We start from the raw sequence: 14,732 nt of genomic DNA, 5'->3' as shown, positions 1-14,732 counted from the left end.
CCGTCAAGATCACTCCAATTTACTTTCGCATTAAAAATATTTACATTCGTTTGTTTGCCACTTTCGTCCCACACCATGCTAAACCTTATAAGTACCAATGAAAAGTAAACTGTTCTCTTCCCTCCCCCCCACCCAGTTTTGGAACCCAAGTGCCGCCACTGCCTTCATGCCCACGTCACGTGACATCTTAGCAAGAGCAGTCCATATCGGGACAGCTTGCGGTGTTTGCAAAGTCCATGGTGTGCAGAAAATAAAGTGCTTCTCGTCGCACGAAAACAAATTCACACCGACATACCTTGATACGCACCGGTCCTCAACAATTAAAGAATGTGCACAGGCTAGGTCGTAGGTAGATCATGCACATACGTAAATTAAAACATGGTAAAAATAGCTTCAAGAGATGGTGACGCTAGTCACTGTGATATAGCCGCGAGTATGTGTGTGTGTGTGTGTGTGTGTGTGTGATGGTGTGTGTGTGTGTGTGTGTGTGTGTGTGTGTGTGTGTGTGTGTGTGTGTGTGTGTAAATTAAGATATTCCTCCCCCCAAGTGGTCTTCAATGATTTCGCCCCTCTCACTGTTTATTTATATATTTATTTGTTTACTTTCATTGGGGATTACCGTCTTTTACAATTTTTCCTATATCTATCTACTGATGCACTGTATATAAACTTACATATTTCTTTTTTATTTTCTGTATATTATTATTAAAAGAAAAACACTATTGATAGAGATTGCTCTTACTAAACTGATATACCACATTTTCTTAAAAAAATGATAACAATATATATCCAACTGTAAGGTTAGGTTTACAAATCAAAGATTCCAAACACTGCGTGGAGGAATTGCACAGATTATAAGTGTTTTGTAGAATGTCTCTCTTTCTTGTGTGTATCTATTACACTCAATATAACATGGCGTATATCTTCCTTATTGCCGCATGTACAGTTTGGGTTTTGTACAATGCAAATCTTTTGTAAATTACTATTAGTAGTTGTATGACCTACCCTAATACGATTTAGCAGTACTATCACGTAACTTTTGTAAACAAGGACCTGATTCTATTGAAATTAGCTATCCTCTGAAAAAAAACTTCCCGCATTTTGAAATTCGTGTTTGCACCATTCCTTTCAGTTTCCTTTCAATTTTTTCTTCGCCCTCAGTGTAAGGTCTGTGAACCATGTTTTCAGCTCAAGGACAGGTTGAATTTATCTTGCTTATTTGCATACACATCTTCCGTTTCATTTCCGTTCTTGTCCTTCTCTTCAGAAAACACAGACCTGCCCCCCCCCGCACATCACCTTCTAGATTCCAGACTTCCACGGCGTCCAATCTTTGGAAGCAATCGAGCTGGCGTTGTCCTGAGGGTCTAGGACTTTGGCGACGGAGGAGGTGTGATGACCGTCCAATTTGTGGTGAAAGCGAGCAATTACGTGTTTTTGGCTGCTGACGGGACAAAGAGCGGCGACGACTTCACGTGGCTTCTGTTTCCAGAGCGTCGAAGTTCAGGATGACTTTATTTCATAGCGGACTCCTCCTTCCCTGTTGAACGACTGGCGATGTGGCGTTACCCACTTCCTGGAAAATGTGTGGCTTCGGACTAAGACTGCACACGTCTTTGTTCCTTTTCTCAAGTATCTCTCTCCTAGGATGACCTACTTTCGCCCATAAATATAAGGAAGAATTGAAAAAGTCTTAGCCCGTGTGATCTATAATTTAAAATAGTAGTTTAACAGCACCATTAAGATAAGTAACACACAAGGAACCGATGACATTTCTATTACCATGGTTAAAAAAATTATTCCAGTCATACTTGAATATGTCACTGACATTATCAACTCTTCGCTCACCTCTGGTATTTTCCCATCCTTATGGAAATTAGCATATGTGCGAGCACTTCCTAAAATATCATCTCCGGTTAATGCTTCGGATTATAGACCAATTAGTATTCTGCCTGCCTTATCAAAAACCCTAGAGTATGTTGTCCGTAGCCAAATAAACAAACATCTTGTGATAAATAATATGTTAAGTCCTTTCCAATCAGGCTTTAAAACTAACCTTATTACTTGTACAGCCCTCGGAAATGTGACCGATGATATCCGTGAAGCGATGGATAACCGCCAAATAACTAAATATATTAGTGTTACTGGATTTTAGTAAAGCCTTTCAGACTGTTGATCATGATATACTTTTGAGTAAACTTGGATACTACTTAAATTTTTCTGTGGGTGCAGTTGATTGGGTTAAATCGTACTTATCTGGTAGAAGTCAATGCGTTGCATCATCGTCTGGAATATCCGACTGGAAATCTTTAGACTCTGCTGTTCTTCAGGGTAGTGTATTGGGTCCATTGTTATTTTCAATGTATGTAAACGATATAACAAGAACCATAAGAAATCTTACACATCATATGAATGCTGATGATTTTCAGTGTTATATATCAAGTTCATTGTCGAATTTATCACGTGGAATTGAGCTAATGAACATGGAACTGTCAAATATTAATAATTGGGCTGCTCATCATGGGTTATATATAAATTCCAATAAATCAAAATGCATATTAATTGGATCACGTCAGCTTTTAGCACGTATAAATTCGGCTAATATGCCAACTGTACAACTAAATGGTGCATGCATACCATTTTCTAAATCCGTAAATAATCTAGGGGTGATTATAGATACAAACCTTACCTGGTCTGAACACATTAATAATATATGTAAGAAAGCCTATGTATCCTTACATCTATTATACAAATCAAAAAAAATTCTTCCGCCTGTTATTAAAGAACGACTTGTACAAGCTTTGGTCCTCTCACATCTTGACTATTGCGATAGTGTATATGCTGATTGTAATGAAATGCTGGCAATGAGAATTCAAAAAGTTCAGAACTCATGCATAAGATACATATTTAACCTTAAGAAGTATGACCACTTAACTAAATATTATAATAAATTAGGCTGGATTAAAATGAAAGAAAAACGGAGGTACAGAAAACTAGTGTTGCTATATAAGTTACTTTATACAGGAAGTCCTTTATATCTCACAGACAGATTGCTTCCCTTAGGAAACCCAGAGTTATCACACACAAGATCCCAAAGTTCCAATCTCCTTACAATTAAAACTCACAAAACTGAATTTTTTAGTAACTCTTTTACTGTATCAGTGGTTAAGGACTGGAATGCACTTTCACATGAAATGAGAAAATCAACTTCCATAGGTATCTTCAAAAGAAGATTAAGAGAAAGTTTCATGGAGTGATTTTTTCTTTTGTTTTGTCAAATTAGTACATGTTTAATAAATACTTGTAGTGGCCTGTTATGTATATAAACCTTTGTATGAGTGTGTGTGTGCATGTATATATATGTTTTATGTATTTCTTGGAATTACATATTTTTAACGCTGTTGGTTTGACATGAAATGTATATGTGTGATCATTATTTGCAATGTTTATATATGAATCAATTTATGAATATGTTCTATATTATGAAATTTTGTATGTGGTTGAGTGTAAGAAAAGGCATGAGCCTTAATCTCCGCCACAAATAAATAAGAGACAAATAAATAAATAAATAAATATAATTGTAAGTATATTTGGCATAAAACGTGATAGAATAAAAAAAAGTGAAATACTATCTGCTTTAAGATTTTTTGAAGCATTTACATAGCATTTATGCTACCAAAAATGTTAAAGGAAATGTTTTGTTCTAAAGCGGGCTACAAGGCGACCTTGACACTTCAAACATCCTCTTCCTCATGGTTTCCTGCCCTTGCTCACCTAAACTAAGTGTAAGATAAGCCCCAGCAATGCCCTTGGCTTACAGTCTAATGGTAATCTGTGGGGGAGAGGAGCAGTCCGGTTTTATTTGTCTGGTGGATGGAGGGTGTTGGCTTTTCTCCCTTCTAAATTCCAAGAAATTGGCCGAACATTATCGAAAATACATAGAGTGTCAAATGTGTAACTAATCTGACATCAGTGAAGCGTGCTGAAACAGAAAATTCCTCAGAACTCATTCCAGATTTCACCTACTTTATAGTGTGACCTCGTTCCTGCTCTCTTGACCGAACAATTCCAAGAAAAGCCAGGAAAGGTCTGCGATACAGATCTTATAGCCTACGGGTTTTGCTGACACCATCGATTGATTTTGTTTTTAAGTCCTATGCATGCACAGATATGGTTAATCGAACGTCGGGACTGGACCTACAGTTTGCTACGTTCCCGGCTAGGAGTATGAGAACTCTTATACACCCAGGGCTTGCTGGATTCAATTAATAGTCTTAGTATATTTCAGACTTTATTAGCCGTAATTGACCTATAGAAACTAGTTAGTACTCGTGACTCAACACGTTTAAAGAACACTTCCACTGACAATGCCTTGCAAAGTCAAATCCTTCATTCCAGCTGCTATTTGCAGCAGATTAGAACACAGTAGATACTCACAACATTATTTACCAATAAGTCTTGAAAAAAGACAAACTTACACTTACATTAATGTCATCTTTCATTTTTTTTATAACCAAAAATAATGAAAAATCTCAATCTTTTCCCATCGTTACCAACCCACTTATTTTTGAGCAGTTGCCAACCTCTCACAGAAAATTATCATGTGTATGGTAACACTAGATATCTTCTATGACCATACAAGCCCTCCTATACGTGTGATAACACTAGAAATCTTCGTTGACCATACAGGCCCGTGTTGTACAATGAACTAATAACATTGACTCAAACGAACATGTACATAAATTAAACAGAGAACAAATTAGTATTTTACTACGACATATCTTGGGCCGTTGTTACGTTGGATCCCACATTTTGTGCCTCCACCGGGTATCGAATCCGCGACCCCTTCATTATAAGGCGACGACGTAATCAAGAAGGCTACTGACGACACCCAATATATAGCTATATATTGATATATTCAAAAATTTCAATTATAAAAAGCTAATACTCACTATTATAGAATGAAGTTTTCAGAAGTGTTATTTTGTATTAAACAATGTAAATCAATTACACAGTCAAAATTCAATGAAAAGTAAACAAAATAAAATTATGACAGAGAATATTATTGGAAATGTTAAAAAAAATGTCGCTTGGATATAGGTAGAACAATAGTTCTAGATATAGAATACAAAATGATATAGAATACATCCAGTTTTGTAATGAAATATAATGAATGTCTCACCGTTGCCACATCGGAAGTGAAAAGAAACATTGGTTTAGACATTTTTATTACTGTCCCATAAACTATTTTTTGGTGAATTCAAACAAATCTTTTACTGCCCTGCGAATATTATATGAGTCTTATACGAAGGGCTAGGGAGTTGGCGACAAATCATATTTTCCTTGAGGGACTTGAACACAATGCCAAACGTGCGATAGTAGTATGTTTCACTTCAGTTACAATCAAAGAACATTGTTTTTTATTGTTGTTGTTTTTTTGCATTTTCCGACCTTTTTTGGCTTTTATTTATTTATTTAATTAATTAAAGTTTCAGATACAGTACTGAAAGACCATTTTATACTGAAACTGGAGCAACAAGAAGAAAATAAAAACAATAATAAAAATAACAACAACAAAACAAGACAATACAAGATGGCAGACGAAAAAAAAATTGTTACACGTACATTCTTAGCGATTGTCGGAGACTGTGTTCTGACAAGAAAATATCGGTATTTACAGGCAGGTTATTATATAAGTGGGGGAGCCTATAGTAAAGAGACCGCTGTAGGAGAGAGAGCCTTGTAGAGGGAATGTGAAAGAGCTTTACGTTGCGGGTCAATTTTTGCCGTTTTTGTTGCATTTTTCTTCATTCTTGAGATTTTTCTCCGCTCCTGGTTTTTCGTGAATTTTAAATGCATTTACGACCGTAACTTACATATTCAAACTTTCTAACATGGTATTTTTAGCAAGTACGGCATTCATTGAAAACATGGTGAAGGCAAAAGCACAATATTATTTTAACCGAGATCTTTAGCAATGATTTAAATTAATTGTGGTAGAATTACTTTTCTTCCAGTAAACCTAAAGGTACTTTGTGTCCAGCCTATATTTTGAGGTTTCCTTGCTGGCCACTACAATCGCTTTCATCTGTGGTTTTAAGGTAAAATTAGTCACAACGTAAATAATCTGATCCACACGAAACAAAACTGTATTTCAAGATGTTGACTGACTAAACGCTGACTCTCGAAGGAGGTGGATGACTTGCATAGAAAAACATTGCGGAGTATTTTATGTAATCTCGAAGCAGGCACGTATTTAGAAATACATTTCGGAGGGAAGGGGGATCCGAACCAAGTGTATAATAATAATAATAATGTTTAAACTAAAATAATTACTATATTAATTAAAATAATAATATTAATACGTAAATGAATTAACATCTTAATGTTATTAGATTAATTATTGCATTATCTAGCTTACGTGTACGTAGTTAAGATTTCCAAAATTTTATAAAAACAACTTCTCTGGCAATGAAATTAAATGTCAAATAGATAAGGAATTGAACATTTATTACAAAACAAAAGATGATGATGTACCCAGTTGACAACTAAAGTTCCTGATTAATATTTTATACATATCATTATAAGTAGTAAGGTGCATAAATTTTATTTGGTACTGTCATTGGAGGCGGAATGATCCCAATCTAATCCTTGCCTTCCACTAAGTTCGGAGAACAAGAAACCTCGATTATACAAAAGAATGAAAATGGTAAAAACTATATTTTCAATATTTCATTTTAGTACTTGATAAGTCTTTCGGGGGGGGAGATCCGGACCCCCTGGATCTCTCTAAATACGTTCTTGTCTCCAAGTAAAATATAGAAAGTCATTAGCACTTGTTTTTTCCTTTGCTTCGATAGTTTAAACCACCAAACAACAGATTTTACCAAATCATTTAGCTAGTCTCTTGTAATTTTAGAAAAAAAAATAAGCTTTAATTTTAAGAGCGAAAATTACTTTTCGTCATATTTTGAAATTTTGAAGTAATTTTAAAATTATTTTAAGGAAATTTTATGGATTTTTTTTAGGTCGTGTACGTAATATTTGAAGGACGAGGGGGAGACTTTATGTACAAATCACATAGAATTGCGATGCTTTAAGAGTAGTAGTTATTGAAATTTGCCTCCAACTGGAATTTTTTGAAATGCCACACTAGGAAACCAGATCGCAAGTAACAATGCGTCTTGGAGTCAGTCTCCATTGTTGCAGACTGCAGGATTTGATTAAGCTCAGCAGCAACAGCCACACCTGCCTCCGTGCATCTCTGCTGCTCTTTCTAAGTCGCCTTCATATCCGAAGCAACAATGGGGGCGATTGTTGGCCGCGGTCGAAGCCATTGTCGCGTCGCCAGGCTGCTGGAAGTCGCATCAACAAAGCCGCCCGGATGTTGTTTTTGCCAGCCGGAGCAAGTGGTGACGTTCCCAAGATCTGACTTCCCCTGCCCCCAACCCCAATCGACAGATGACTGGGGGATCTCCGTGGGGTGCTGGGCCTATTGCCGCAAACGGCTTTTCAGTGCCTGATGGTAAGGGGCGGGGCTAGGGGGAGACTCGTACGCCACTCTGCAGCCAATGGGGAAGGGACCTTCCTCCCGACTGTGGCCCTTTTGCCGTTTCGACGTTGGGGGGAGTTTTTGGAAATTGTCATTTGTGCCCCGGTCGGCGGCGTTGGGCCCCAAGGTGTAGTGGTGAGCGCCTGTCGTTGTTGGTGACTTTGGAGTCAACTGGAAGCCAAGTTGTTTCTGGGTATCCGTGTCCCTTGGAAGCATTTTGAGCTGGACTTTCCATTGTGGAACCACAGTGTTGTGCAAAAAGACAATCCATGCAGATGTCAGAGATGGATCTGAGGTTACCAAAAGTCGGTGGAACATCAAGTAAGTACCTGAACGCTTTTCAAACTGTTTTCCAAGCGTCAAACACGCTTCGTGTATGAATAAATACAAGATGCGACACTTCTTTAGTTTGTTCTCCTTGCTTACAGAAGTTTACATCTCTTTATCCCTGAACATGTTTGCTCAACAAAAGATTGTCTCGATAAATCACCAAAACTTTCATTTTCTTACGCTACTTTGTTGCTTTGTTTCGGAAGATATCTGATCAGCAAACCGTTCAGTGAGTATACATCGTATTACTTTCATTTTCCTTGAAGCGTTCGACAAATCTTTCGTTATTTACAGTTTATTTCCTTGTGAAGACACATGATCATCTAAACGTTCAGGGTTTATATCATAGTTTGATTTCCTTGAAGATAAATGCTAGACAAATATCTAACTGTTCACAGGTTATTCCATTGTCGTGAATCACGTAGATACGTTGTAGGTATGAAATTACTATGGAAGATCATTAATGAAAAGCTAAGATGCAGGATCCCACTTCACGAACTCTCCCTCAGAGTAGACATAAAACACGGAACAAGGAGACTTTCCACACTGCAACTCCCAGAGTATCACTCATACAACGTTCATTATTCCATAGGCTACCGAACCAATTCAACATCATCTCAAACCAAGTAGATCTATTCAGTTCATGTTCGTATTTTTTCACCAACTTAGGAAAAATGTACATAAGTAATGCATTGTGAAAATAATCTGTTTACTTTGGTACTGTTTTGGCTTGTTTATTTTATTTTGTGTGTTTTTTTTAACACTAGTCTACTGTTTTACGGTTGTTTCTTTCCGCATTAAAATGGCTTCTGCTGTACTGGAAATTTCAATAAAGAAAAAGAAATGAAAGAATATAGATATTTGTTCAACTAAACGTTCAGGGTTGACATCATAGCTTGCTTTTGTTCAGGATAAATTCTCGACAATGATTACAGTTTATTCCTTTGCCGTGAAAATATGTGATCAACAAAGGAGTTCGTGCAGCAATGAAAGTTTATGGTATCCTATATTGATGAGAAAGGTTGATCTTGTATTGTAACTGCAAGTCTATTTGCGGAAAGCGTTTATCGTTGGAATTTACGAAAATCTGAGATTCGATCGGAAATCCTCATGGAGGAAGATAAACGGAACTTTATGGTCTGGATTGCGCAACTTGTTTCCTGGTCTATTAAGACTTTCTAGTGATACCGACATCTTCTAATGCAATTAATTATAAGCTAGAGTTCTGTAATATGTTCTCTTTGTGATCAAGATTTTAAATGCGATCGCTATATATTACTCAGTGCTGTGCCAAGGATTTTGAAAGGGGATTACGTTTTTTTTCTTTTTTTAGTAGTCAGGCATCATTTTGCCATTTTCCCTGCCTTTGGCGTTCATTATTTTTTAAAAAATACTGGACCATAGCTGTGTTATAATGCCTATCAAACCCCCTCCCCTTGGGCACACCAGTGATGTTACTCTTGGACATAACACATTTCAGTGGTGTCGTCAGTGAATTTTGATTGGGTAGGCAAAGAAAAATGGACGAAATGTTTCAAAGGCTGGCTCCACTGGTGCTAAACTTTGAAATCAATCTCTTGGATTTGGATTGGATTGATTTGGTGTTCTAAGTCCACTTTATGCACAGTATGGCTAATCGGGACTGGACCTACAGTTTAATGTGGGATCCGAACCACTATGTGCCTCCACCAGGAATCGAACCTGGGACCCCTTGATTACAAGGCGACGACGCTACCATTGCGCCATCGGGGAGGCCCTAACAACAACTTTTGGAGAAACACCAGATCTCTACAAGAGCTCGTTCGTTCTCTCGCTCTTTTCTGTTCTTTTTCTTTTCTCTTTCTTCCTTTTTTTTATCTTCTCTTCCTGTATCCTTATTCTTTTCCTTTTTCTTGCTTCATTTCCTTTTTCTCTTCCTTCTTTTCCTTCTATTCCTTTTTTTAATTTTGTCTTCCTCCTTCTCTTCCTTTATACTTTTCCTTTTCCTTCTTTTCCTTTCTCTCTTCTTTATTTTCCTTGTTCTACTTCTTCTTTTTCATTTTCTCTTCCTTTTCCTTTTTCTTTCTTCCTTTCCTATTCTCTTCCTTCTTTTCCTTTTCTCTTCCTTCTTTTCCCTTTCTCTTCCTTCTTTTCATTTTCTCTTCATTCTTTTCCTTTTCTCTTCCTTTTCTCTTCCTTCTTTTCCTTTTCCCTTCCTTCTTTTCCTTTTTCTCACTCTCCCATTCTGTTTTCCTCTTTCCCACCCCCGTTTGCTCTTCTTGTTATTCTCTTGTAACACTTCTCTCTCTCTCTCTCTCTCTGTGTGTGTGTGTGTGTGTGTGTGTGTATGTTTGATCTGTTTTTTTGTTATTTATCGTCGCTTTTTCTGCCAATTTTGTCTAGTCGTGACGATGAGGATGATGAATTTGATAAAGTGACAGTGTGCTGGAGCAAAGCAGGCAATAACGCTAAAAGGTCGACTGTAGAAATGACGTCATTTCCGTTCAACTACCGTTAAAAACAATCACGACGGCCATTTAAAAATTATTCACTGCTATTTTGTAGTTAATCCAATTAATGTAAAATTAATGGGCCAGTTTCCAAATATATATATATCATAATTTCTCTTAATGTAAGATGAATTATTCAAATGCCGACCTCCATGAAGGATTGGTTAGCACAGCGCGCTACGAAGCCCGGGGTCCCGGTTTTGAATCCCGGCCTGGGCATGATGCGTTCTTTGTGAATGTTCAATGTGTTCTTTGGAGACAAGGTTAAACCTCATATAGGGTGTTTCCCTTCAATTAGAACCAGAAAACATTGCCTTTATTTTACATTTGTTAAAATTTTCCTTCCATTTCGTGGCATTTTTCACTACTTTTGGCCGTTTTGGTTTATTTATTTATTTATTTGAACACAACAGGCGAATGCCCAATTATAGTGTTCCATATTTTCTGATAATCATAAAGTATGTCAACGCTAAAGTACATTGTAAATGTACACAAAAGAAAGTATAGTTACTAAAAACAAAAACATTATAATAATAATACAAGTATGATTGAAAGAGAAACAAAATGTCAGACGTAACTATCCAATACAAAAATTGCCTACATGAACACAAAATTTCAAATATTACAATGTACAAATAATATCTTTACACTCAATGTTTCAGATCTGAACCACCACGGACAAAACAAAATATAAAGAGATACTTACATAATGCATTATAATTTACATGAAATTGATATAAACACAGTAAAATTAAAGGATGGAATATATAACCAAGGGGCTTGTCTTTATAACATTATGAACTATAGTGAAATAAAAGAAGTTCTCATTAGTTCTGAGTATTTGAATGAGTTGATATTTAAAACAAAACATTCTGTAAACTATTAATTAATAAATATTAGCATAATTTTACAGTTCCTTTTTATTAATTTATAAATCTACAGTAATATTCATTTATTTTATTTATTTATTCATTGACCACAACAGGCTAATGCAAAATTACAGTGTTCTACATAAATGAGTATAAGCTACGAAAGAAATATAGATTTACAAAGAATACGTTCATATTTACATTGTTGACATTATTTATTCTTCCATTCTTTGAATAGCTTTTTTGACTGTCCCAGTAGGCATGTGAAATATGTATATCTAATTTTGGTTCCCTTTCGGAACATCTGTTGTACAGTTCACACATTCTCCTGAAAGATGATTTAGTTATAATGGGCGATCTTCTGTTACTACAGTAAAAGAGGCCCCCTTTGGATCGTGTCATGGATATAGGAGCACGTATGTGTATTTGTTCTATAGTAGATGTTGCACTTGAATATTATTGTTAATGATTTTGTGTAAGAAACAGAGCAATTGTATCTTCCTTCTTTTGCTGAGAGAAGGCAGGTTGTGCTGTTTACAGAGGGAAGTGTATGATTCGTATCGGGGATATATACCTGTTTCTTTGTAAATGGCGTACCTTACGGAATTGTATTTTTCATCACTCTTGTAGCCCCTTCTCTAATGTTTGGTGAATTTTACATGCATTTGCTAACATAACTTACATATTTAAACTTTCTAACATGATCTTTTTATCAAGTACTCCAGTAATCGGTAATATTGTCAATGCTAAAGCACAACATTATTTTAACTAAAATCTTTGGCACTTATAAATAAATAATTGTGGTAAATTTATTTTTTATTCAGCAAAATACTTTGTTTGAAACCTACTTTGAGGTTTCCTTACTGGCCACTAATTATCGCTTTAATCTATGGTATTAAAACGAAATCAGTCGCAACAAATTTTATACGCGAAACACAACTGTATTTTCATTTGCTTATCGATGAAGTAATATTAAAGAGGCAGTTTAAATCACCAACACTGGGATTTTATAGAACTATTCAGCTACTCACTTGTAATTTATGAAGACAGCACTTTCATTTCAAGATAAAAAATTCCTTTTAGATCATTTTAAATGTTTAAAATGTTTTCATCGAATTTATCTATATTAACGTGTGCTATTCGTGATACTTAATCTGATAAAAATATAGTGTTTTCCGCAAAACTGTAAATATCAAACAATTATTGCCATCTTCCGTTATTTGTCTCGATTCAGTTATAAACCTTACTTGATGTCATTCAGAAGCGTATGATCAAGCTAAATTCAAAATCAGGAGTTATGTTGCTTTCACGTGAGAAAAAAAGCGTAACAAGGAAAAAGAAAGACTATCGAATGTTCTTGTTAAAAGTTATCTCATGGATTACATTAATCACGACGGGACTTGCAGTTTTCATTTGGAATTGAAAGCCCGAATTAGATAATTTTTTAAATTATTATTTCCGCCTTATACGCTGATCTTCAGTTTTCTTCAGAGCAGAGACCGCGTTTCATTTCAGTGTGAAACAGGGAACTAGAGGGAGATTATTTCCATAACATATTTGGCTGTTATGCATTTGAAGCTTCCGAACGAGTCACAACTCTCGACGCAGCCAATCAACGAAGCGAGCCGCTGACGTCATCTCAACCCAGAACCTATCGCTAAGCCCCCTGCTCAGGCTCTACACGCCCGCTAGGCTCGCTACACAGACTCGCGTAGTCCGCTGGAGATGTTCCGAAAGTGATTCGACTCTACCTTAGTTTCATTTTGGCCTGTAAGCAAACCTATTGGCATTTACTACCCTATAGCATATGTCTAAGCGCTATCATTGGTTTCTTAACACCGCCTTTTCTACCAATAGTGGATGGATGAAGCTATCAATGAAATAGATGATATTGACACAATGTTATACTTTGGACAGGATTCGAAAACAGAATTTTCGCTGAATAAATGTTATGCATAAATGTTCTCCATGAAGGCAAAACATGCTCCATACCCCCCCCCCCCCTGAAATTGCCTTAAAACAAGACAACTAAGCAAATGTTCAGCTGAACCCTCGGAAACTCTAAAAAATTAGATTTTATCCTCAATATACCTGCAAGAAACGCCATTATAATAACATGGATATATATGTGACTGAAATGAACTTATATGTGTGAAATATTTACTTTCACGTTGACATTCATTTTCAAGGAGGAGCCTTGCCTCCCATTTCGGACGTCCATGTCAACTGCACATTTTCAAGCCATAAAATGGACCACACTAACAAACGGAACTTACAGCTCAGGAGAGAAACCGATTTGATCGACTTTAATAAAACAAGCTTGCTTAAGCCCTCTGGTTACGATACACAAAAAGATTGGACGGAATTCGCTAAAACTGGTAACTCATAAGTTTTTTGGTAACTAAACAAATGGCAATTACTAAAGAAATTTAACTCTAGTGAGTCATCATGTATTTGCAACCGTATAAACAAATATTTATTTACCATAAAGTATTATTTGGTTATTCCAAGAAAACTTTTTAAAATATATATCCATGTAATTTTTACATTTTCAGTTCTATTTCTCTTAATGTCACTTGTTTTAGAAACATAAAGTTCCGGCTCCAAATAACTTGGCTGGTTTAGCCCCATCTAGCGGATACCATCGCAAGTATGTCTCATATTATATGCATTACGATATTTCCTAACTCTGATACCATCATAGAATAATCATTTCCCAGTACAGGCATCTGTCAGTGAGCATTGTCATTCAGACACTAATTAATGAGAGGTAAAAAAAAGTTCTCTCACAGTTTACCACGGAGGGAACATATCTGCCACAAAGAACGACAGATGGGGCAGGAAAAGATTCTCTTGTCGCGTCATTTGGTGTGATGCTATGTGGGTGCTGAATCTCCCAAAGGTTCTCACACAGAGCGAACCATCGTGCAATATGGCGCCATATGTTGTCCCAGAATCACGATAACTCATCGTGGACCAATGTTTTTTCTCATGGTCTAACCTACCTGCCCCGTGAGCAGGTGGATAAGGATAAATGCCAGATCTCACCACATGCGGGCTCAACAGTAATAAAGATCGACAATCAATTAGGATAGCTTATTTGAGGGGGGGGGGGTCTGATACCGGAAATGCCTTTGGTTACAGCCGCTCTGCTTACATTTATGATCATGCAATCGACGAGTCCATAGTTTGATTCTAGACTACGCACAGAAAAGTAAATGCATTAGTTGAAAAACCGATCGTGGCGGAGTGGTTGTATAGCACATAGCGCAACGAAGCCAGAGGTTCCGGGTTCGAATCGCGGCCTAGGCATGGGTGTAAATTCTGAGCGTCCCTTCATCAATTTCTGTCACTTATCCTCATTTTCACCATTAGCCAAAAGTGGCATAAAAGCGAAGTAAAATATCCCAAAATAATCAAACACCAGTCGAAACAAAAAATGCATAGTGTAACGGCAGGCCAATTTCAAGTGCATCAATAAACGCATCGTGA

Source organism: Lepisma saccharinum, chromosome 20, assembly GCF_977018435.1.
Source record: "Lepisma saccharinum chromosome 20, izLepSacc3.1, whole genome shotgun sequence".
NCBI lineage: Eukaryota > Metazoa > Arthropoda > Insecta > Zygentoma > Lepismatidae > Lepisma > Lepisma saccharinum.
Note: the sequence above shows the minus strand (reverse complement) of the source record.